Source organism: Plecotus auritus, assembly GCF_963455305.1.
Source record: "Plecotus auritus genome assembly, chromosome: 13".
Taxonomy (NCBI): domain Eukaryota; kingdom Metazoa; phylum Chordata; class Mammalia; order Chiroptera; family Vespertilionidae; genus Plecotus; species Plecotus auritus.
In genome coordinates, this window is record NC_137779.1 from 25,226,826 (window position 1) to 25,249,086 (window position 22,261).

Here is a 22,261-nt window from a genome sequence, read left to right on the forward strand (position 1 = left end):
AGTTGGGGAGGGGGTTGATATGGAGAAAGGGGTACAGCGCCTGACTCACCCCAAGCTAACCCCTGAGCTTGGAGGGTTGGATCAGGTCACTAGGAGACACTCTGCCTCTCCCGAAAGGACCAACTCCCTTTCCCAGAAACGCGCTCCTCACGTGGGAAAAGCAGGCAGTGGCAGGGTCTGCCCAGGCTGAGGACAGTCCGGGAGCGCGCACTCTGCCTGAACCGCCTTGACCTGGGGTTGAGGGACAGGCGGGCCCCTTCTCCCCGCGGGGCGCACACCTGCTTTCAGCACCAAAGGCCACTGACAGCTCTCCGCACCCTGGGCCTCAGCTCTGGGTCCCTTTCCCTTCAACTCTTCCCCAAGGCCTGGAGTGCCCTCCACAGCATAAATCAGGCATTTTTATCCCCCCACCCCCACCCCACCCCGCCCCCTTCTCTTTAAACGTGGAGGCAGGAATGCAGAGCGAAGGAAATAATTCATCACCTTTCGTTGAACAAAGCATATCATTAAAGAACCCCCCAACACTTAGGAGGCGAACATAGTCACAATGTACACCAGGTCTGGATGGGTTCTCTGGGAAAGATGGGAGAAGAGAATCCGGTTAAATAAATCGTTTCCACCACAGCATGCCCTTCCTTAATTAGCTGTCTCTTTCCAACAATGGCTTGGTGGCCTTGAGCAGAGTCCAGATCTCCCTCCCTCAGCCCCTCCTTTTGAGTCTGTGTTGTGACTCACACACACACACACACACACACACACACACACACACATTGTGTCTCCGAAGATCAGAGTCTTCAACACACCACCCTCCAGGGGGAAAAAAGAAATGTCTCCATGGCACATTTTGAATTGTTATTCAAGACAAGGGTTTCCTATCCTGCTCCTTTGCTGGCCTCCAACACAAAATGTGTGTATGCTAATTTTAAAGACATTTTATGCTCTTGTTTTTCTAACTCCACACGCTGGCTAGCCGGCATATATTTTTAATTAACTTCGGGCCACCACCAAATTAAAGTCAACCGATGTAGTACTTCAGAAGGCTCATTAATAACCCAGCTGTTGTGACTGGGAGCGTCTGAGTCATCAGGAGGGAGGGTAGCCACTGGGCATTGCCAGTTCTGAGGGTGCATTGGGAAACAATTGACCTTCCCCCCCCCCAATAAATTCTAGTTTTTAACGTGGAGCCCAACTTCCACGAATGTCAGATGGAGGGCCAGTCCGCTGACTCCGCCTGGCAAGCTAGTCCTCCTGTGTGCAGTGCAGTGAGGGAATGTGTAAGTACTTGAAAGGGACTTGTTGCTACATTCTCATGCAGGTCACGTGACTCTCTGGGCCATTTTGCTGTAAGGCATGAATAAGTATAAAGTGTAACTTGTTTTTGAAGAGGCTTCTTATTGTCTAAGATATGCACATGGGGAATAATTGTGACGACGTGCTAAGACTGCAGAGCCTGGGTGTAATTTCTTTGCTTTTTTTTTTCTTCTTCTTCTTTCTCTTGAATTAATAAAGCAAATTGAATAGTGCTCAATACACTCAGATTTGCAGCTTCCTCTAGTCCCTAATGTGCCTTGTTGTTAGATTCACTTAAAGACCATTTTCATTATGGATCGTGGTTCTTTCCCACAGAGTTCTGGCCGCCCCGGCCAGGGGGCCGCCTTATCCGAGCTTGAGGGATTCTTCTTGTCTTCCCCGGGGCCAGGTTGGACATCAGAAAGATAAGGTTGTGTTCCTTTCCCCTCTCTCCCAAGGCAAAGGGAGGTGTCTTGATCAGAGTGGCGTGTTTTCTGGTTTTGCTCACCCGTCCATTCCTGCTATTCAAAAAGCTATTCGAAAGGGCTCCATTTGGGCCACCATTTCCGCAGCACACCGGCGGTGCAGACCTCCACTAGGGGCGCTCACAGCTATGGTCGGTGACAGGGCAGAAGAGGTGAATTCGGGCCTGTGGAGCCGCCAGGTGTGTGCAATGCCAAAGGTCAGCAGAATGGAGCTCTGAGGAGCTTGGAGATGACCTCACTGCTGCCTCTGCCCTGTCCCTTTCTGCTGACCACCATGGATTCTTATTTCTCGGAGAGATATTGCCGATGACACGGCATATGCTGTGAAAGGGGGGAAGGAGCGGTGGAAAGGGCAGGAGGACGCTCCAAGAAGGGCATCGTTGGAATAGAGTTCAGTGGCCCTTTTTATTCCAGTTGGTGGCTCCTTCATGGACCCAAGATAAAAAAAAAAAAAAAACCAACAACAACAATAACAAACAAAAAAACACCAGAGAGGCCATGGCAAGGAGTCCATGGTCTGGGGAGTTTGGCTGAGCTGGGCGCTAGAATGAGATTTATCAGGTTCTGGTAAAGAGCTATTGTGGGTTTGGAATCCGAGTGACCTCGGTCCAAGTCCAACTTCCTAGTTTATGAACGTGTGATCTTCATATCTTCTCTCCGCCTTTATTTCACCATCTGAGGAATGGGGTTTACGGGTGGGATTGGTGGTCCCAGCTTGGAACGGAGGTTGTAATGACTGCGTAACACTTCCTTATAAAGGTGCCTGGCACATAGTAGATGCTCAAGTAATGCTTACTTCCATTGCTTCCCTGCTTTCCCAAGAGCACATGGCCCCTATTCATAGGTGCCAAGAAACCAGATCCCCAAAATTGTTGTGACCCGGATGTTTGCATGAATATCTGGCTAATTTGGGCCAAAGTACAAGGGGTGGAGGAGGGATGAGTGAGTAGCCGTAGCACCTCTATGCTGCCTGTGGCCGGTGAGAATTTTTCAAACCCTCACACTGTATCTCTTTGAACCTCAATATTACCATCAGGGAGCAGCGTTCCTGGTACCCAAGATGTAGGATGGCAGGTTAATGGTTGGAAAGAAGACATAAGATGACATAAGACATCTACTCACCCATGCATTTATTTATCATTTACGGAGCACTTCCTGTGTGTGCCCCTGGCCCCGTGCTGGGTGCTGGAGACATACGATGAGGTCCCTGTGCCAGCACAGGGCAGCCTAGCAAGAGAGAGCTGCAGGCGAACCACCCGTGTCCATGCTGCCTGGTACATGCTTGGGAGGGAGCTCTCAGCGTGCTATGGGATCCCACTGGTGAGTGGGGTCAGTTCTGGCCTGAGGGAGTCAGCCCAGGACTCCCTGAGTAGGGAGCACGGGAGCTGGCCCTGAAGGGATGGGACAGAGTCCAGGAGCCAGAGGGGAGCTCTCTGCAGTCGGGCAGTGGAGATCCCGAAGAAGGCTGCCCTTTCGGAGCACATCACACACCCCTGTAATTGGATAGGGGGGCTCAGGGGGGAGTGGGAGGGGGAGGGGAGCAGGCACACAGCTCATGCGTGTAACCGATCATCAGACCTGCCCGCTCTCCTCAGTCCCTGGGCTGTGTGGGCTCAGAGCTGGAACAAAGGCCCGTGAGCCGCGGTGCTCCGTGTTGTCCACTAGAGGTTGTGGTGACACCAAAGGAAGGAGTCTGGGAAGACGGCCAGGCCCCAGGCCCGGCGCCACCGGCGAGGCCGCTCAGGGCCCTGGGTAAGCGCTGCTGTGCTGGATTTGTGTGTTTGCATAATCCGCTGGTGACTGTGGCTCCTCTGACTCGGCCCTTTGGGGGTGGTGAAGGTAGAGGGTGGGGAAGGACAGGGCTGCTTTTAGGGGGCAGTGAAAGGATGGCGAGTTCCCAGGAGGTCAGCAGACCCACGTGACATCATGTACAGTGGACCCTTGACCAACATGGGTTTTAGGGGCAGTGACCTCCCCGCCCGCTGAGCCATCCAAAATCCAAGCATAACTTTTGACTCCTCCAAAACGTAATGACTAAGAATCAGCTGATAAATCAATAACATAAACAGTCGATTAACACGTTTCCTATGTTCTATGGGTTCTATAGTGTATTCTTGCAATAGAGTAAGTTATGGGAAAGAAAATGTTATTAAGAAAATCCTAAGTACTGTACATTTTTACTGGAAAAAAAAACCCAACAAAAACCCCACCCATCAGGGGACCCACACAGTTCAAACTTCAGGGAGGTAGGCGCTGGCTGGCATGGAAGGCCGAGGGCCCCAAACACCCCCAAGTGCTTCTTCCTGGGCTTGTTCCGAGAGAACGGCACAATGTAACACGGCTGTTCGCCACTGAGTGGGAACCTCCTCTGTGCCCGCGGCCCGTCCTTGTGCCCTCGCCCAGCCTTTCAGGTGATACCACGACCTGGATAGCACAGGCGAGGAAGCGGAGCCTTAGAAAGGGTCCGGGCACTCGCTCAAGGTGTCAGGGACCATCAGGGATGGCGTCTGGATTCAAACCCAAGACTGTTGGATTGCAAACCCAAGCTTGTTCTAGATACCAGGGCCTGCGGGTGTCGGTGTCACAGAGCAATGGCCCAATGCGGAGCTGATACACGCTTAGACGTCAAGGTGGTCTGACTGGACTGCGGGAGGAGAAGTGTTTTCTCGCCCAGGGGCCAATGCCAGGTGTCAAGTCAGCTGGCGGCAAGGAATGCCAGTTCATCCCGACCTTCCGTACCCACGCTCATGGCTTCTGGGTGTAGTGTCCTGTCTCGCTCATGCTGTTCCTTCGGCCTGTGTTGTCATCCTGGGAGGCTGCGGAGCTGAAGGAGGTCAGAGAGCACTGGGAGAAATTCCCAGCTGGCTGATTGGAGCAGCATGATCTTGAGCTTGAGTTCTCGGCCCCTATTTTGGCCTTGGATGCAAAATGGAAGGGTCCTGTTTCCCTGGCAGGATTGCTGGGAATAGTCGATGTGTGTAGATGCATGTAGCCCATAGCAAACACTCAGTAAAAATTGACCATGTTGCTACTTATTCATCTGATGAACTCCTATTCATCCTTCAAAACCCAGCCCTTAATTGTCTTTTTCTGTGAGACCTTCCCGTGCCTCTTTCCTCTCTGTGACAGTTGTGTAGGATCCTCTGGGGCCCCCATCACATTGTACCCCTCTAGTCTGGGTAACGTATGCACTGAGAATACATGAGTTGCCATTCTATGCCTCCCCCCACTAGACAGTGAAGTCTTCCAAAACCTCCATTGAACCACATTCATCCACATGTTTCTCAGCCTATATCCAACCCAGCATAAGTGCTCAACCCATTTGTAAAAACGATGCTAACGTACCTCTCATCTTCATCTTAGTTGTAAGGACGTTTCATCAGAGTCCTAAGATCTGGATTTAATTTCCAACTCTTCCTCCTGCATCTTTGTGGTCTTAAGAAGCCTGTGGGAGCCCCAGTTCCTCATCTGAAAATGGAAATAATGATAGTGTTGCTATGAGGGAACGCAGTGAGGTAATAGATGCGAAATCACTGACGAATTCTACAGGAAGAAAATTAGAGAGATGAAGAGAAAGGGAAATCAGAAGAGGAAGAGGGAGAGAAAAACCCTTTGGAAAGAGGGAAAACCGCCTTTGTGCCACCACCGAGCCGCAAGACGGGCCGTTGAGCGGGTCCTTGCTGAAGGCATCTTTCTTTCTTTCCAAAGGAAATATTGGCTGCAGCGATTTACCTTGTGGCTTAGCTCATTCCAAAATAGAAACGTTCTGGGCACAACCAAGGTGTAGAACCTGCCTTCTCTTGGGAGCCTGGCAGCTGCCAACACAGCAAATGCTCAGCTAGAAGCTTGGAAAGTACAGCCAAGTGAATAAAACCCCGGCTTCCGCGTCAGAACAGCCTGAGTTTAAACCTGTAGCTTTCTGTGCAGCGCGTGACCTTGGACAAGCCACTTGTCACGTGGCCTTGGACCTTGGACCTTGCCTAGGGGTGATGGTCTATATACTCTGTCCAATTATGTCACTGGGTGGGAGAGGCCCTGGTCTCGACAGGCTTTGCAAAAACCATTTAACATGGCACCTGGTGTCTGTAAAATGAACCAGATTGTAGAGGTGCTTCAGGGCCCTCGCCTGCCTCAGTCCTCTCCCTGATGTTTTCATCTTATGGAGAAAAGAGACCTAAAGACAGGAAGGGACCTGCTTCCTCAAGGTCCTGTTGCAAGTGAGTGGCAGAGCCAGGACTCGAACCTCTGACTCCTGTCTTCTGACTCCCATTCTAAACTGACTTCCCCCCGCTTTTCAGAACAGTGGCCTCCCTGCTTTCCTCAAGTGTATGTTCCGAGACCCAAAGAGATGTGGCCACGAACGCCTTAAAGGCATCTGTCTCCATTAAAGCAATGGCATCCATTGCCCAAATAGGGTAGATATGTCACGGGCCATGGCAGAGTGACGACAGAAAAGGCGCCTTAATAGAAGCTGAAATCCAGCCACAGCTCCCTCCCCTGCCGACTTGGCACCTGAATCTTGGAGACACCAGTGGACCAACCAGCACCTGGGAAAGGTGCCATCTAAGCAGATGGCTCAAGTCAAGCAAGCAAGAGTAACCCACGGAGGCTGGGGAGGCGCAGGTCCCAGGCCAGGTGCCCCCCTGTGCTTCCTCACTCTCACCGGGGTCACGGAGAACGGCTGATGGGGAAACTCAGCAGGAGTGTGGGGTGTGAGAGCCAGGGAGGGATCACATGATGCGCAGACAGCGTGCTCAGGGCCAGTGGTGGCTGGACAGCAGGGATGACCCAGGGGCTGGGGGTTAGAGCAAGGCGGGTGGATACCATCTCATATATGGGGTGTGGAGCTCGGGACAAGTCTTACAGGGAAGAGGGGTGGGTCCGAGCCTCTGGGTGACAGTTTCCTTGTCTGGTCTCACCCCTTCCCAGTTCGGAGGTGGACATGTGCCAAAGCTCAGCATCATGAATCGGTGAGTTCGGGATGCTGGAATGGAACCTTGGCCCAGGACCAAGAGCCCAACCGCGCAAGGCGGTGTAGCTTCATAAAGAATGCAGACGCTGGAGTCAGAGAGATACGGGTTCCAACCCAAGTGTGGGATCTTAGACGTGTCCCTTACCTCGGAGATGATGGGGGGAGGGGAGGGTGACGACGATGATGGCGGTGATTTGTTGTTACTGTTGTTACTCTGAGCCGATTTTGATTCTCACATCACTGCCGGCTTCCAAGAGAGGAGCCACTCAGGATAGTTCAAGGGCAAGAAGGCTTGCTCAAAGAGGGCCCAAGTACTGGGTCCAGGATGTTCCAGGGACTGGCTCCGCTCTTCATTTCTATTTCGTGGCAGCTCCTTCTCTGCCATCAGTTGCTTCCGGCTCCCTCTCCATTGCCTGCCTTCTGCTCACTCACCGTAGGCGCCCTCATCACCGGCACACGTGGGCCGTCACCCCTTCTCCAGCTCCAACTCAGCATGTGGACTGTCTAACACGGTCACCACTGGTCACATGTGGCTACTCAGGCTTAAATCTGAATTAACTGAGATGGAATTAGAGTGCTTCAGTCCCACTGACCACCTGTCAAGTACTCAGTTGCCACACGGGAGCGCACGGGGAGAGAGCATGTCCATGTTGACAGCAAGTCTGGCTGGGCAGCACTGATGTGCAGATGCACCTCCCAACACTTGCCTCTTCCTGGTTCCGACACCCCGAGGAATGTGGCTTCTCCTGCTCAGGTAACAGGTTGGCTGTTCGTGCTTAATCCAACCTCCTGTGGCTGGTGAGGGCAGCATGCCAAGGGGCGTAACACAGGGCCACTCGGGGCTATGCTTTGGGTTGAGGGACCGCTGCTAATGATATTCACACTTGCTCTGCTGGCCTGGACAGTTGCTTCCCCCGCCCTTTTAATTTGCCAGGATGTGGCCCTGGAACTCTCCTGCCAGCCCATCCATATTCATCAAGTGCCTCGCTGGTAACATCCCAGAGGGCGAGTAGAGCCAGAATCACAAGGTGCAGTAACCGGGGACTCTGTCTCCCTTCCTTCCAGGACAGTGAGATTCTTGGGGTCAAGGGTTGACTCTTTGTTTTGTTTTGTTTTGTTCCTCACCTGAGAATATGTTTTTCACTGATGTTAGAGAGAGGGGGAGAGCAAGCTGGGAAGGGGAGAGAGAGAGAGAGATAAAGAGAGAGAGAGACATCCATGTGAGAGAGAAATGTCTATTGATTGCTCCTTCAACTTCTCATTCCTAAAGTCTCTCAGTCAGGCCCCCACCTCCATGCCCCCCTTGAAAGCAGGTTCACCAGGTTGTAAAGCTAATTTGGGCCAACCACCTCGGAAATGAATGCAAAATATGTGGAATCAGGCCTAGGATTCCAGGGCTTCAGGAAGGAAAATTTGCCTAATTTATGGCATAAATTTTTAAAAAATGATGTGCTGGGCCAGTTTGCATACTTTTGCTTCATTTGGGGTTCAAAACAACATTTTGTTGTTGGGGCTGCTTTTAAGAAAAACCTCAACCCAAATGTGTAAGTGTAGGCAAGTTCCTTGACCTTTCTGTGAAATGAGGGTGCTGGATGGACCCCCATCACAGGACTGTCATGAGGAGTCAGGAGTTGACCTTGTAACTCATAGAATAGTAGTTGGCGCACAGTAGGAGCTCAGTAATTATAGTAACGCATATAACATGTGATCAGACATGTCATCGCCATTCATTAAGCATGTATGTAGTCCTACACTTGCTATCATAGGAAAGTCAAAAGGGTGCGGCCAGCCCAGGGCCTAGACCCAGGTTAGCTCAGAGCAGGTGTCCAGTCACACGATGCATGGACAACTGGATTATCATCGCCATTAACCACTTTCCCACAGATGCAGGGACTTGAAAGCCTTCCCTTCTAGACTCTGACATCCTCCAAGGCAGGGACTACGTCTCATTTGGCTCTCAGTCCACACTGCTTAGTGTTACATCTAACAGAAGCCCCGTGAATGCAGAGTTGTTGAATGAATGAATGCTGGAATGTACACTGAGTGGCCAGATTATTGTGATCTCTGAACGTATAATAATCTGGCCACTCAGTGTGTGTGTGTGTGTGTTTGTGTGTGTGTGTGTGTGTGTGTGTGTGTGTGTGTATATATATATATATATATATATATATATATATATATATATATATATATTAGGGGTCCAGTGCATGAATTCATGATGGGTGGTGGGGTCTGGCCAGCCTGGCCAGGGGAAGGGGACATGGGCAGTTGGCCGGCCTGCCTGCTGGTTGAACTCCTGGTCAAGGGGACAATTTGCATATTAGCCTTTTATTATATAGGATAGACACTGAGTGGCCAGATGATTGTGCATTCGGAGATCATAATAATTTGGCCACTCAGGGTAGTTGTTCTTCGTTAGAGTGCAGGGAATGCTTGCTAGTGGCCCGCGTGGTTGTCTGCCACACAGACTAAGAACTCCCCACGTCTGGGCCACCAACATCTAGCTCAGAGCATGACACGGGGCGGCGGGGAAGGCAGTCAGCAGGTGCTCATTGGCACATAGCCATGGCCAAGAACTGGGAATTCAGTGTCACAGAAATCTGAGTCTGAATCCCAGCGTTGTCCCTTACGAGCTGCATCACCTCGGACAAGGTGTACGCGCTTTACAGAAAAAGCACGGGCAGGGAGCGTGGCTGAGCCTTTCTCATCTAGTCGATAGGAGATTCAAATAAGGAATTTTCCATCAAGGGCTTAGCACGTGTGGTACCTGACACAAATTAGAAACTCAATATGGATACTACTATGAACAAATGCATGAGTGACCTTTCCCAAGAGTCTTGAGAGAGGAAGAGGGACTTGGTGTCTAATAACCAGCTGGAACAGAATTCACAATCGCAAGGAGACCCACGGATGAAGCGTTCTGTGGGAGTTCGGAGAGGAGCATTGATTTTATAGCAACTACACCAAAGTTCTGGGGCTTCCCAATTTAAGGTGTTTTATTATCTTGGTTCATAAAATTGAGGTTCCAAGGAAAAGGTAGGAGTTTTATGAGCAAGGTTCAGCTTGGATCAGCCACAAAAACCCCAGCTAAGGGACCCTGTGGATGGGCATGGCCTGGTCCTCCCTGAGCCCTCTTGCCCTCGGGAGCTTCCAAAAGGCAATGTCCGCATCTTGTCTGTCTCTTCGCCATGCTCCTTCCCTGCTCCCAAAGGAAGTGGACCCCTGGAAAGGCTGAGAAGGAAACAGACTCCCAGAATGCATGAGCATCTCTCCTAGGCTTCATTTATAGAATCTCACTCAGTTATTAGCAGAACTACAAAGGTGACTGTGATGGCCAATTGATTATAAATGAGGAAGGTGAGGCTCAGATGGCTAACCAATAGTGGGCTAGGATTCACTCATTCATTTTATTGAAGAACTAATGACCTGGTGCATGAAATTCATGCACATTAAAAGGGGATTAATTAGAGGAAATAATTTAATGTTGCTATTTGCCCTTTCTCTATAATAGAAGTGTCAGAGATGAAAAAAATTAGTAAAATGTATATGAAAACCTTCCTACTGTCAGAGTCTACGCACATGCACCTCAAAATCCTGTGAGACCCAGCCGCCCCCCCCTCCCCAATTGGGCTAGATCCAGACCCAGCCAGTCCCACCCTTGTCAAGCCCTGCCAGGCAGGGGGTGTAGCCACAGGTCCCCTGGCCTGGTGCCAGGACAGGGGTGTGTGGCCTGAGGTCCCCCAGCCCAGACGGGGGGGGGGGGCATGCCTTGGCCTGAGATCCCCTGTCAAGCCCCGCTGGGTGGGGGGCATGGCCTGAGGTCCCCCATCAAGCCCCGCCAGGTGGGGGGGGGGGTGCAGCCTCAGGTCCCCTGGCCCAGCACCGGGAGGGAGGCGCAGTCTCAGGTACCCCGTCAAGCCCTGCTGGGCGGGGGCACGGACTGAGTTCCCCCAACCCAGCACTGGGGGTGCACCTTGAGGTCCCCCATCAAGCCCCGCTGGATGGGGGGCACAGCCTGGGGTCCCCTGTCAAGCCCAGCCAGGCAGGGAGGTGCAGCCTCAGGTCCCCTGGCCTGGTGCTGGGGCAGGGGGTGCAGCCTGAGGTCCCCTGTCAAGCCCCGCCAGGCGGGGGGTGCAGTCTGAGGTCCCCTAGCCCAGCACCAGGACGGGAAGCACACCTTGAGGTCCCCTGTCAAGCCCCATGGGGACAGGGGAGGGCATAGCCTCAGGTCCCTGCTGATTGCTCATTAAGGCTCCTTATGGGAACTTGGCCTCAGCTGTGGGTGCAGCCATCTTTGTGACGGAGTGATGGTCAATTTGTATATTCCCTCTTTATTAGATAGGATTGCTAGTACTTTCTCTTCCTTCAAGACCTTCGACTCTGCCCCAGGCACTTGGTAGGGGCTAGAGATACAGAGAAGGATAAAACATATCCCTGCCCTCAGAGAATTTAGCATCCAATTATTCTTCAAACTCAGGTATGACTCAAAATGCAAGTTCTTTTTTTAAAAATTTTTTAAAATTGATTTTAGAGAGGGAGGGAGAGGGAGAGAGAGAGAGAGAAACATCAATGATGAGAGAGAATCATTGACCGGCTGCCTCTTGCATGACCCCCCCTGCTAGGGATCAAGCCCACAACCCAGGCATGTGCCCTTGACCGGAATTGAACCAGGGACCCTTCAGTCTGCAGGCTGACGCTCTGTCCACTGAGCCAAAAATGCAAGTTCTTTCTTCTCTTCTGTCCCCATCTCTCATGTTCGCCTGATGACTTCCCGGCAGCTCTCTCCAAGGGGCCAGGGCTGTGAATGGTGAATTCCCAGGGCCACTGCGTATGGTCCTGGTTGGTATCTACACAAAGCAAACTGGTTTGGCCTCACCCACCCTCCTTTCTAGAAAAAAAAAAGAAAATTTACGTGACCCTCTTTAAGAGAACCTTCTATAACCATCCCAGACTTCATAGAGCCAGACGAGAAAATGCCATCAGGGCCTGCTGAGAGCAATGTTTCTGACTTCACTTATGGCCACAATATGTTGGCACTTGGTCCTCTTGTGCATGTCAGGAAATACACCCTGAGCAGAATTGCAGAGGGTTATATAGATGTACCTGAATGTGTGTGTATATGCATAATTAATCCACCCACTTTTCCCATAAAGCATAAACTTGGACAATCAGTTAATGAGGTTTGATCAAAAACAAATTCGTTCTTTCGGGCCCTGGGGTAGTTTTATTCAAGTAGTAGTAAAAATAGTCACTTACTTGTGTATAGCATGTGACAGAGGGTACAAACAACTTTGAGGGGCTAATAATATGGAAAAAATTAGTCCTATTTTTCAGATGAGGAAACTGAGGATCAGAGAGGCTCCATGATAGAACAGCTCCTTGGCCTTGATTTTTTTTTTCTGCCATTGGCATTTTTTTTTAAGAGTACTGGCCCATTATTTTGTAGAATTGTAACAGACAACCCATGGGTCCTGGCCAATTCGGCAGGGACAGGGTTGAATCACTTATGACCGTTTATTCCAATCCTGCCGGCAGCATGGGAGAGCAGCAGGTCATCCACAGAAGTCTGCTCTGCCCCCCACCATAAGCCAGCTGCTTATATTGGGTAGAAGGATGAGGATTACATGGGGAAGCAGGCAACAGGGATAAGAATGGGTGTGCAAAATGGGTATGCACTTTACAGGTGATGCCGGCTGGGGGTTTGCAAAGGCCTGGGGGTATGCAAAGGGCTGGCGCCTCTGGTTTCTGCAACAAAGTTGTTCATCTTCCCATGATAATCGGCAGCTCCCGGATGGGGAGGATGGGCCCCATTTCCAGGTGAGCTCCCAGGTCCCCGCGTGCAACTCCCCGCCAGGTTGAAATGTGCCTTCTTTAATCTGAACAAAACAATCACGGTTAACAGAGCATGATGCATGTTTCTTACAATTCTAGCTGGTCCCCAGTGTCCTATTTCTGCCCCTCACAGAATCATCCTCAGTTTACACATTGAATTCTTACGAAATGGCACCATGCCATCTCTACTGGTCTGTAACTTGCTTTTCTCCTTCTTGGGCCTTTTTTCTGTGATTGGAACAAGGCTCAGAATTTTCCCAGGTAGGCTCTCTCCCCTGGCTGCCTCCCTCCCCAGAGGCCACTCCTTCCCTCCTGTCCCTGCCACGCTTCTGTGGCCCAGGGCTGGCACCCCTGCTCTGGTAATGAGGCTGAGCTATTCTTAGTTTTTGCTTATGCATCTGTCTTTCCCACTGGGCTTGGGAAAGTCACTGATTCAGCCACAAAAAAAGCAAATATTTAATGAGTGTCTACTGTGCGGGCTCTGCTCCAGGCACAGGAACAGAAACGAACAGGCCAGCCCTCAAGGAACTTACATTCCCTGTGATCTTTCATCCATTCACCCATTCAGCACACTCATTCATTCAACCAGGATGCATCAACAGGCCTTGTGCTGGGGCCCCAGTGGTCGGCAAACTCCTTAGTCAACAGAGCCAAATATCAACAGTACAACAGTGGAAACTTCTTTTGAGAGCCAAATTTTTTAAACTTAAACTTCTTCTAACGCCACTTCTTCAAAATAGACTCGCCCAGGCCGTGGTATTTTATGGAAGAGCCACACTCAAGGGGCCAAAGAGCCGCATGTGGCTCGCGAGCCGCGGTTTGCCGACCACTGTGCTGGGCTGTTTGCCTGCAGCACGCTGATCGCTCAAAATTTGCATAATGGGTTGGAAAGAGCAGTCCACCCTTGCGACGAGAGAAAAGGTTACACTTGTTCATCTGAGATAGTCAACAACTTAAAGAGTTTCCCGAGACCTTCAGGCATTCTCATGGGCACTGTGTACTTGAAGGAGTTTCAGAGAGCCTGGGTCTCTGAGAGCAGCTCTAAAAGCAAAGAGCATGAGCTGAGCGGGGATCCCTCACACTGCCCATGAGGACTCAGCCAGATCCAAGCCCCTCCATCTGACCTCACATAACCCCTTGGCAGGGTCTAGCGCAGTGGTCGGCAAACTCATTAGTCCACAGAGCCAAATATCAACAGCACAACGATGGAAATTTCTTTTGAGAGCCACATTTTTTAAACTTCTTCTAACGCCACTTCTTCAAAATAGACTCGCCCAGGCCGTGGTATTTTGTGGAAGAGCCACACTCAAGGGGCCAAAGAGCCGCATGTGGCTCGCGAGCCACAGTTTGCTGACCACTGGACTCTAGCAGCAAGATTGTCCGACTGAGGGTCCGAGATCTGCATTCTAGGGCTGACGCAGCCGTAAAAGATGTGCTGGGTGATCCTCGGCCGATCTCTGTCCCTCTCCGGGTCTCAGCCTCTCCATTTATACATGTAGTGGCTTGCACTGAGTCAGTACTTTTCCAAAATGGACTGTGAGTTAAAAATCCCATGGGGAGCTTGTAAAGACTCGGGTGCTCAGGGTGCACCCCTGCCTACAGCCTTAGGAAGCTCCACACGTGCCTACCAGGGATTTCTAATGCGTCAGTAAACTGCCTGGGTTCTCTGACCCCTAAACCATGACCTTCGATGATTCCTTGTTCCTAACCATTATACTTACCAGCTGTGTGCCAGGCAGACGCAAGCCCACTACTCACATTATCTCAGGTACGGGGGTAAAGAGGGTTATCCCCATTTTACAGTAGTAGCCACTGAGGCCTGGAGATGTTCAATGACTTTTGTTCAAGGTCACCCAGATCTAGTAAGACCCAGAGCAATGATTTGTGAGTCTGAGTGACCTGAAAAGAATGAACTGCTTTTCTGGGGTATGGGTGGGGGTGGGAGTCCACTCACCATGTTCCCAACCTGGGGACAGTCCAGGTCTCCTGCCACCTCTCTTCCTTGAAAATTTAGTTAATTCTCTCTCTCTCTCTCTCTCTCTCTCTCTCTCGCTCTCGCTCTCGCTCTCTCTCTCTCTCTCTCTAATATAAGAGAATTATTTAGAAGGTCACAGGGGTAGAAAAGGTGAGCCAGCTGGGAAATTCACTCATTCAACCACAAATAGCAAATATTGAATGAGTGTCCGCTGTGTGGGCTCCCAAAAGAGGAGAAACAATTGTCTGCATGGGCCCAGGAAATGAGTTGCAGAGGCTAAAGAAGGGCCCTTGGGACTTAGGAAAAAGAAAGGCCAAGAGCAAAGGAAAGGGGGAAAGGCAAGGGGGAGAGAGAGAGAGAGAGAGAGAGAGAGAGAGAGAGAGAATGAGAGAGAGAGAGAGAGGACACGCCAAATAAACGTACCCCATGGAGTGTGTGATGGATCACACACAGCTCTCCACCAGGCAGGCACAGGTTGGCCGTGCACGGGACAGCCTCCTCACATGACTGAGTGCTGTCTTCAGCCCCCTGTGCTGCTCCTATGCTTGCTAGGGGCAGGCGGAGCCAAGGACATGTTAGCACGCAGGCTCCAACTCTTGGAGTGGCCAAGGATAAGTCGCCAGAGTTCATGCAGCTGTCTTTCCCACCAGGCTTGGGAAATTCACTGATTCAACCGCAAACAGCTCATCTGTAATGCGTGTCTACTGTGCGGGCATTTGAAGACCTAACCAAAAGCCACCGTGGCGAGAGTATCGAGAACCGAGTAGGAAGTGGGCAACTTGAAGTCAAGCGGAGGCTGGCCCAAATCCTACAGGGCAGGCAGGCTGCCGGAAGGTGTTGAGTTTATTCTCAGGTGCTTAGAAGCCACAGTAAGCAGGGCAGTGGCCTGTCCTGGTTTGGTAACGATGACTATAAAATAAAGGGGGGTTATTTAGGAGGCCCTGGCAGACAGGACTTGAAGGAGTTAATTCCATCCTCTCACCTGTCCCCATGAGACAGGCTCACCCGCCTGTCTCCTGCCTCCCCGCTAACGTCTGGAACCATTGCAGTTCAGTCTTGCTTAGCCCACCTCTCCTGCACAATCCCTCCCCAGCTACATGCAAGGGATCTCTCTGCTATATGCAAGGGAGCTCTCTGCTCTGAGCTTGCTCAAAAGTCACCAATATTTGCATCTCTTGACCCTTTGGCTATATTTAAAACGTCCAACGTACCCACTGACTTGCCCCCTCACACGTGGCCTGATGCTTTGAAAGGCTTTCTTTGTCCTCCCTATAGTGGCGAGAACACAGAGAAAGCGACAGAGAGGAGAGGGAAAGAATATGAAATTGGACAAAAAGCCCTAACCGGTTTGGCTCAGTGGGTAGAGCCTCTGCCTGTGGACTCAAGGGTCCCAGGTTCAATTCCGGTCAAGGGCATGTACCTTGGATGGGGGCACATAACCAGTAGGGAGTGTGCAGGAGGCAGCTGATCGATGATTCTCTCTCATCGATGTTTCTAACTCTCTATCCCTCTCTCTTCCTCTCTGTAAAAAATAAATAAAATATATTTTTTTTAAGAAAAAGAAATTGGACAAATGATGATTAAAGCCACCCTCCCCCTCCTCTCCAACCCTGATCAGACTGTACCAAATGGATCTTAGATATATTATTACCAGTGCCTCTCAGTTTAATGTAGGCCCGACATCACTGGGTAAATTAAATGACATTTATAATACAGCTTAACTATAAAAATGTGCTTGGGGCAGAAATTAGACATCCCCGGCCTTCTCTAGCAAAAGACATTTTTACAAATGCATGAGCACCTGAACCAATTTGGAGGCCCTGTCATTTTGATTTAGAGCCGGGGAAGTGGGGCCGATCCCAAAAGAGGAGAAACAATTCTCTGGTTGAGAAAGACTTTCAAATTCTGGATCTTATCACTAACCTGCTGTGGATTCAAAAGAAGCATCACGTAGAGAAGACAGTTGACTCATGAGTGAGACCTGGGACCCTACCTCGCATGCATAACCCATGAATCCCTTATGACTTCCACATACGCTCTCTTCCAGGCAGTGTTCCCTGCCCCTCTAAGCTGGGTGAGGAGCATCTCAGTGGAGCACTTATATTCACTTTGTCTCAGTTAGCTATTGCTGCAGAACAAAACACTCCCCAAAACTTACTGGATTAAAATAACAACCACCTACTTGTTATCTCCCATGATTCTGTGGTTTGTCTGGGCTCCACTTGGAGATTCTTCTGGCCCATGTGGTGTTGACCGAGGCTGGAAGGGCCAAGGGGATCACCCATATGTCTGGCAGCTTGAGCTCCTTATCACCTGAGCATCTCCCTTTTCCCTCCTGTGGCCTGTCCATGTGACTTGGGCTCCTCCCTGCTTGGCAGCTGGATTCTATCCCAAGAGCCAAGGCAAAAACTGAAGATCTTTTAAGGGCCAGCTTCAGAGGTTGCACAGTGCATTCTGTTGGTCAAGACTAGTCACACGGCCAGCTCAGATTCAAGGGCAGGGGAAGCAGAGCTCGCTCTTAATGGGCAGAGACTCGGCAGCCATCTGTAATCTACCTCTTGGACCGATTCAGGATCTAGCATGGACTGTGCTATTCCCTGTGCTTGGCAGCTGCTATGGGAGGTACTCACCACTCTGTGCTCAGTTGTCGGTTTGTGCCTGTGTCTCCTTGTATAATTCATTTTAGGTAAAAGGAAGTGCTACTGGTTCATGTTCGATACAGAGGCCACAGTCCTGTGTGGTCATTCTGAACCCAGGAAATTAGTGCGAAATATTGCAGGAATCTAAGGACCAACATTATATCTTTTATACTAGCAGCAGTAATAATAATAGCAGTCATAATGATGATTAATAGTAGTAAGTATCAACAGTAGTATAATTCCTACAGCTCTAGTACTAATAATTGTACTACTGCCTTACACTTAAGCAGGATTTAGCCATTTAAAAGCATTTTTATTTCTTTTATCTCACTGCTACCCAACAATCTTGTGAAATGCCCTGGGAGGACTTTTGTTATAATCTAAAGTTTATAAATGAGAAAACTAAGCCTGAAAAGGGATGAAAAACTTACCATTGGTCAGTCGGAATGGTATCATTTATGTGCTGGCAATTTACATCAATTTAATTTCCTTCTCCTACCAAAGGTGTAAGGTAGATGCTATTATTGTCACAATAAGCAACAACCTCCTGTTTGATGAGAATAATGAAAATATGCCATCAGCTAAGTCCCTTCCTTTTTCTGACCCTGTTTCTTCATCTGTAAAATGAGCAGGTTGCACAAAAGGATCTCTTGGGACCCTTGAGTCCTCATACTCAAGGAATTGTGACAAAAATTTTAATGGCTTTATTAACAGCTTGAAAGTTAGGCATCAGGGCACATCTAATTCAGGGAGTGATATTGAGCAAGTAACTTCATCCATCCTTGCCTACCCATCCATCTGCCTGTCCATCCATCCATCAACCTGTCTATCCATCAAAACATATTTTCATTCATTCACCTGTTGATGAATCTACCCATTCATCCTTACATCTTTTCATCTATCCATCAACCTATCCATTTATCAACTCATCCTTTGCAAGACCATTTTAAGACCTTGGTTTGCCCTAAGCCCCAAATTCATGTTATGTCAGACAAGTTAAATGCATTTTTATTGAAACATCTTACAGGAAATATTAAAGTTATGCTTTTGGAATTATTTTGTTACCACAGTAACTTCCTCAATTTATATTCATCTCAATTTCTTGAAAAATCATCAAGTACACTCAGGAAATCTTATGAAATGAGACTCTAACCCATCAATGCTTTTCAAACATAATGAAACTTTTATGAACACTAAATTTCAAAAAATACTAAGGTTGACATAATGGTGTGTTGTGGAGGCATTTAATTTAAGCCCTTATTAATTTTGCTTGTGCAGTTTTCTTTTACTATATTGGAGCCAATATATTGTTTTTAGCTCTCAGACATTTTCATGGGCTCTTTAAAAAAAAAAAAAAGAAGAAGAAGAAGAAGTGTAGGCCTCAGGCTCTGATGGGTAAAATAAGCCCACTTTCTAAGTCCTTTACTATCCTTCCTGGGTCTCTTGGGTCCTAGTTGAATGAAAGAAGGGAGGTCATGCAAATGAGCTATCTGGTCAACCCAAGATTGTGTGATGCATGAAGGAAACACAACATGAATCCTAATATATCACAACAAAGAGATTTCTTCACGTTTACCCTCCACCCCTTTAGGCATTTCTGTTCTAAATTAGAAACAATAATTCTGGACTGATGAGAGAGAAAAGAAAGGCAGTTTCAAGCACTCGTCATAAATTATAATGAATACCTACTCTACTAAGGAGCGTTTTGATTACTTTCTGAAATGTGAAATAGCAGATTTATCTTTTCTGATCACATCGGGAACATTTTTTTCCACAGAAAAAGAGGTTTCAAGAAATGCTGAAAGGTTTAGGATAATGAAGGCAAATGGCTCTTACAACAGCAGGGAGTTGTGAGCAGTTTGTGGGTCTTTGAACATGGAAAAATGAGAGAATTCCCCAGGGGGAGGAAAAACCCCGCCATTTGTCATTAGAAAATCCATCTGAGAAAAACACGGCTCCATGCCTGCGGAATACACATGAATCAGGACCCTTGGTGAATAGTCTAATCCTCATCCTTACTTAACGATGAAGCAAGCATGACTCAGAGAGATAACTCGACCGAGATCTCACAGCAAATTTCAGGTCAAGGCCAAGAGCTGACCCTGGCTTGGCAGTCTTTTTCTCTCCTATCGTAACACATCGTCCTAAAACAGTGGGAAATATATCAATTTAAAAAAAAAAAAAGGTACTCTTTACAATTTAATATTTTTTCTTTCTTTGACATTTTTGAACATTTGGGAGATGTGTAGAGAAAGTTAAATATCCCACCGCCACCCCACTGCACCAACAAAACCTATGTTAACAGCCAATGCGAATCTTCTCTTCCCTTTGTTACCGTTTTGAAAAGCAATTTTCTCTTTATGTTTCTATATGCTTCTCGCATCTCTGTAATGTTTAGATTTTCCATGGCATTTAACTTTGCTCAGTTCCCTGTAGCTGTTTGGGTCAAATTCTTCTAGGAATAATTGCCACGCTGGAGAACCCGGTGCAGTGTGTGCCGCGCACCCACACTGGGTATCCTTTTATTGTCAGGAACTGTGCTGGTTGTGGATGGAAAGAGGTTGTCTAGGACAGAAGGACCCTTGCTCCCGGGAGACTCAGAGGCTGATGGGGAGGGCAGATGTATAAGCAGGCAATGTTGACAAAGAGCAATGTGTCCTGTGATAGGAATGAGCTACAAAAGTCCAAGGATACAGCGATCCAGGCTGAGGTTTGAGGAGGGCTTCCTGGAGGAGGTGATTCCTGAGCTGAATTCCAAAGGCTGAGTAACACTTGGCGAAATGAAGATGGGAGCAAGAAAGGCACTGGAGGCTCAGCTTAGAAGAGCAAGCTCAAAAGTTGGAGGCAAGAACGTTGGGCCTGAAAGCAACCTCTGCAACTAGACCATACGCCCACAATTCCTCTTTCACAGCTGGGAAAGCCGAGGCCTCTTTGAGGCTCTGGTGCTATTACACAGGCTGTGAGCTCATTCTGCTGCCCTTCTTGGCCTTTACAGAAAGCCAGTGGTATTGTCTAAGGCAGTGGTGGGCAAACTCATTAGTCAACAGAGCCAAATATCAACAGTACAACGATTGAAATTTCTTTGGAGAGCCACATTTTTAAACTTATACTTCTTCTAACGCCACTTCTTCAAAATAGACTCGCCCAGGCTGTGGTATTTTGTGGAAGAGCCACACTCAAGGGGCCAAAGAGCCGCGTGTGGCTCGCGAGCCGCAGTTTGCCGACCACGGGTCTAAGGTGATTATCCTGTGGATGTTGGTTATAACGAGTGCATCCGGAAGCTAAGATGTGTATCAGATGTGCACGTGACGCGCTGTTCCCACCCCTGAGTTCAGACATCCTTACCTTGCACTTGCTAGTTGGCAAGCCTGGACTGCACCTCGCTGACGGATCCACAGTGACTTGCATCCAGGCCAAGCTGAGGATATTTGGGAATCTGCCTATGAATAACCATCGGGCAGTGCAATCGGTTCTCAGAACAGGGTTGGGGGATTATGATGGGATGAGGGAACTCCAGGTGGTACAGAGGAAACAGAACCCAATTTCTAAGAGCTTGCACTCTCGATCTTTGCCTCTCATATCGAATCCAAGCTCTCCCACTTACAAGCTGTGCACCCTGGAGCCAATGACCCCATCTCTCTGTCTCCTCACAGAGACAGAGATGGAGAGGAGAATAATACCCACTGGGAGGGACTTGGTGTAGATACAAACCCATGTAAAGATCTTGATTGAGTCACACACACACACACACACACCCTCGGTGCTCAACAAATGGTAGCTGTTGGTGTTACCTTATTTTAAGTTCCCTCAGGCCTCCCAGAATTGTTTGGGGCCAGCTATTTCCACCAACATATTCTTTTTCACAAAGGTCGGTGCTGGGCACAAAGCGATGGGGAGATGCAGGAGGCTGGCCAGCATCTCAAACACCCTGCAGGGCCTCCCAGGCACCATCAGGAATGACTCAGTGCGGGGAGTTATTTTGGTTCAGCCTTTGTCTGCCCTGCTCTGGTTGTTCAGATAACTGGACTGGGCCTGACTTCCCAAGACCAGCCAGACCGATCTCTCCTCCAGTCTGACCTCCAGCTCTCAAGCCACCTTGGGCACGCCTGCTGCCTAGGAGTGAAATATCCCCCATACCGCCAAAGCAGGGGAGGGTGGAACGATGTCACCACCCTCTCCAAGGGATTAGGAATGACATGGTGATGCGAAGCCCAGCGGTGAGAGTCAGAGTGAGCCTCGTTCTAATTTCAGTCTCGCCGCTGCCTGTCTCATCAGCTCCTCTCTCTGGACTTCAGTTTACTCATTTCTAAAATGGGCGTAGAAATGCCCACCTCATTGGGTTATGATGAGATTAAATGAGATCCAAATATGTTAAGTGCTCGGTACTGTCTTGGGATGTCATAAGCACTCGGTAATTTCTAGCTAATTTATTCATTCATTTGGAAAAAAGAAACATCTGAACTGTATTTGTCTCTATATGCTGTGTCCCCGGATAGATGCTGGAGATAGAGTTGCAAGCAAATAGATGTGATCTCCGCCCTCAGGAAGCCCAGCCCATCAGAGGAGAAAAGCAATAAGCAAGTTCAATATACATATATGTGTATGTATAAAGTCACAGGTAGGAATAAAAGTGCTGTGAAGGCATCAACCAGGGTGCTGGTGGTCAGGGAGGCTGCCTGAGGAGGTGACCTTTGAACTAAGACCCGGTGGGTGACTTAGGGGTTAAACAGGTCAAGATCAAGGGAAATGGCATGTGCAACGGCCCTGGGGAAGGAATCAGCGTGTCCTGTTGGAGTCAGAACCAAGGCCTCTGTGGCTGGAGCATGGTCAATGCGGGCAAGTGCGGTCAGAAATGGAGTGAGAGATAGCCAGGCCCCGGAACACACAGGCCTTGCAGTAAGCGTTTGGAGGCCATCTAAGAACAGTGGGAAGGGAGCTGTTGAGAGGTGTGGGGCAGAGAAGTGAGGGATGGGTCTGAGTTCCCTTTTGGAACTCTCCCTCGGCCTGCTGGGTGGAGAATGAACTTGAAGGGAAGGCCAGTCGGGAAGCTACTGTAGTCATCCAGGGA

General features: G+C 49.2%; 1 protein-coding gene across 3 annotated transcripts in view; it reads left to right on the forward strand.

Annotated features, from left to right (window-relative positions):
• Positions 1-22,261, forward strand: part of SEZ6L (seizure related 6 homolog like) — a 140,716-nt gene that overhangs the window by 1,369 nt on the left and 117,086 nt on the right. The gene's annotated exons all lie outside the window — the stretch shown is intronic.